This window comes from Mus pahari, chromosome 1 (genome assembly GCF_900095145.1).
Source record: "Mus pahari chromosome 1, PAHARI_EIJ_v1.1, whole genome shotgun sequence".
NCBI lineage: Eukaryota > Metazoa > Chordata > Mammalia > Rodentia > Muridae > Mus > Mus pahari.
Genome location: NC_034590.1, coordinates 110,763,665 through 110,766,729, shown reverse-complemented (window position 1 = coordinate 110,766,729; position 3,065 = coordinate 110,763,665).

Sequence of the window (3,065 nt, the reverse complement as noted above, 5' to 3'; positions counted from 1 at the left end):
GAGAGAGAGAGAGAGAGAGAGAGAGAGAGAGAGAGAGAGAGAGAACTAATAACTAACAAGATGTGGCTCTACCCATCTCCAGGTTGAATAGGCCAGTCTCAGAAAAACAGGTTCACCAGCTCATTGGTGTGCTCTGGAGCGGCTTGCAATACATGAGCCACACTTTCAGCATCCTAGAAATAAGGAAGTAGGCCAGCTGCCCACTCAGCCGTCAGCGACAGCAGGCGATAAAAGCAGAGCAGCTAGGCTTCTGCTGCAACTGAGGCATATTAACCAGCCGCCAGCCACTCACCTTTAGGATTGCTCCCATCTAATTGCCCTGTATCTCCTCAGTAGAGGCTCTGCCCTTTAATGCCTGAGTCATGACAAGCACTATGGCAAGGACAGAAAATGACTAAGAGAAGCAGAGAGAACCAGCACCCAATTCCTAGAGAATTCGCATCTGTAATCCCAATCCCAGTATTCATTCTGGGCTATACAGTACCTGAAAAGAATGGCTGGGTGGGGACATCTTCACCCGTGCCTAGACACCCACTTCCACCATCACCCATGTGGTCTATCTGAGCTGTATCTAGGACCTCCAGCTGCCAGGGTTGAGAAGTGGATTTGAGCTCTCTTCAAGCTTCCGTTATTCTTTGACCCAGAACAGAAGAACAGTACCTTCTTCATGGTGACTGATTTTGTTGGCCTTCCAATTCTAAGAAGGAAAAAAGAACATGGTGCAGCTAAATCCTCAGAGGGCAGATGAGGAGGCTCTTTGGAATAAGCTATTCGTGGAGAGAGGGGCACACAGCTGTGAAGTCTTCTCATCTGCCCCCTCCAGCTCCATGGATCTAGGGGTATCAGAGTGAAGCTCCTAGACTTGTTACTCACAGGGACCCTTTGTGCCTTATTCCTGGCCACACTATCCTACTTGAGACCACAGCGCCATCACCTGCCCACATATCAGGATTTGGCCGGCTGTTTTAGCATTCTGACATTGCAGAGGCCAAAGCTTAGGTGGAGGAACCTTCACAACTCCATACCTGACAGCAAGGCTGCCAGCTGCACCCTGCTTGCCTAGTACAGCTTTGCACGACTTACGTTGAAGGCTCCAGACCTCACCCAGTCTACTTGCTCCAGGAGAACCCCACTTGAGCCCTAATGGGGAAGGGTTTCATCTGGGTCTTGAAGGTCACTTGAGGGCTGCCTCTCATCTCTAGGCAGGTCCTCACCCTCCACCCTGAGAAGTGTTTACATGGCAAGGACTGTGATTCACCCCAACCCAAAAGAACCTCATGTCCCCACCTCATGTCCCCGAACACTCAGTCCTCATATCCAAGGAGCACGTGATAGTCACCTGAACTAACAGAGGGGCACTCAGGACAACACCCGCATGAGGGTGTTCTCATGGAGGCAGTACTGAGCAGATGCTGCAGCTGGTGCCTCAGGCTTTAAGAAGGTTGGGAGTTTGACAGAAAGCACCTCCTAGATGTGCATAGCTGGTCTGGAAACAGCCCAGGCCTGTTCTGAAACAGGAACCACAGAGGCAACAGGGGTCAAAGGGGCAGGAGGCCTTGTAGCACAGGTCAGCCGAACAGGGCAGAAGTCTCTTAGGACTCTTACATTCCAGAAGAAGCAGATCCCAAATATGGAAGAGAAGTGACTGCCTCCTTTTCTTTCCTTTTCTCCACAGGTTCTCTGTAATTCAGGCTGTTCTGAAGCTCACTAGCTATATCAGACCAGCCTCACGGATCCACCTGCCTCTGCCTCCCAAGTGCTGGAATTAAAGGCTTGCAACACTATGTCTGGCTTGAGTGCCTCTTTTTTGATGCCCAACTTGCCATCGATATCAAGAGCTCCAGATTGCTAAACACAAGCTGACCCTAGATATGGAGTCCTCAACCCTCCCCTCCCCAAGAACCCACATGGGCACTTGCCAACTGATCTGATGTCCTAGACATTATGTCTAGGGCTTAGGGGTGTAAGCCTCACAACCAGGACCAGTCTCCATGAAGGAGGCTGAGAGAAAGCTCCACAGGGCAGGATAGGGCACTGAGCCTCCCTCATGATGGGGTCATGGGTCTTGCCCAGAGACATCCCAGAGGCCTCCAGTGTTCTCTATCAAGTGGCAAAACCTGCCCATTAATCCCCATGGTGGCCCTGATCTTGTCCAGGTGTCCAGGCTCAGACGCCAGCCCCGAAGGATGATCCTGGGGTTGAAGGGCAGGGCCTAGTCACTGTAGCAGGAAGTGCCTGGGGGCCAATGTACCAGTTCACCTACCTGAGCACAGAGGATCCAAGGTGTTGCTCAGCAACAGGCAATTTGGGAGGTAACTCTAAACTAGGGTCTGACCTGAAGCAATGTGCTAGGACCTCGAATCCCTCCCACTGATCACAGGAGACAAAGGGAAAGTGGCCTAGGGATGTCAGGTCCAGAGCATGGGTTCTGGCCAACCAATGCTTGTCTGTTACATCTGCCTATTTAGTACTGAACACTGAACTCCATATGGGTCATGAGCATTCCCATAGGTTCTGCTGGACACCAGACATTGTGCTCACTCCCAAGCGTGCCACTGTGGACACAGGTCATAGAATTCCTCAGGTATGCACCCCCCAGCTATGGCTCACGTGTCTGTCGGGTGAGGTACACACAGTAGCTAGAGCTGGGTGGTAGTGGGCAGCACACGCCTTTAATCCTAGCACTCACAGGGAGATCGCTGTTAGGAGCCAGCCTGATCTACAGAGTGAGTTCCAGGACAGTCAGGGCTACACACAGAGACCCTAGCTCAGAAAAAAGAAAAACGAACAAACAAAAACAAAAGCAAAGCAAGGTAGCTAAAAAAAAAAGCCAGCAAGCGGTATTCCTCCACAGTCTCAATCTCTACTTCAGTTCCTGTCCTGACTTCCCTCAGGACTGGAACCTGTTTAAGAAATATCAAGTATCAGTCTCTCTCTCTCTCTCTTTTTTTTTTTTAAGATTTACTTATTTATTTATTATATGTGAGTACACTGTAGCTGTCTTCAGACACTCCAGAAGAGGGCATCAGATCTTGTGACAGATGGTTGTGAGCCACGGTGTGGTT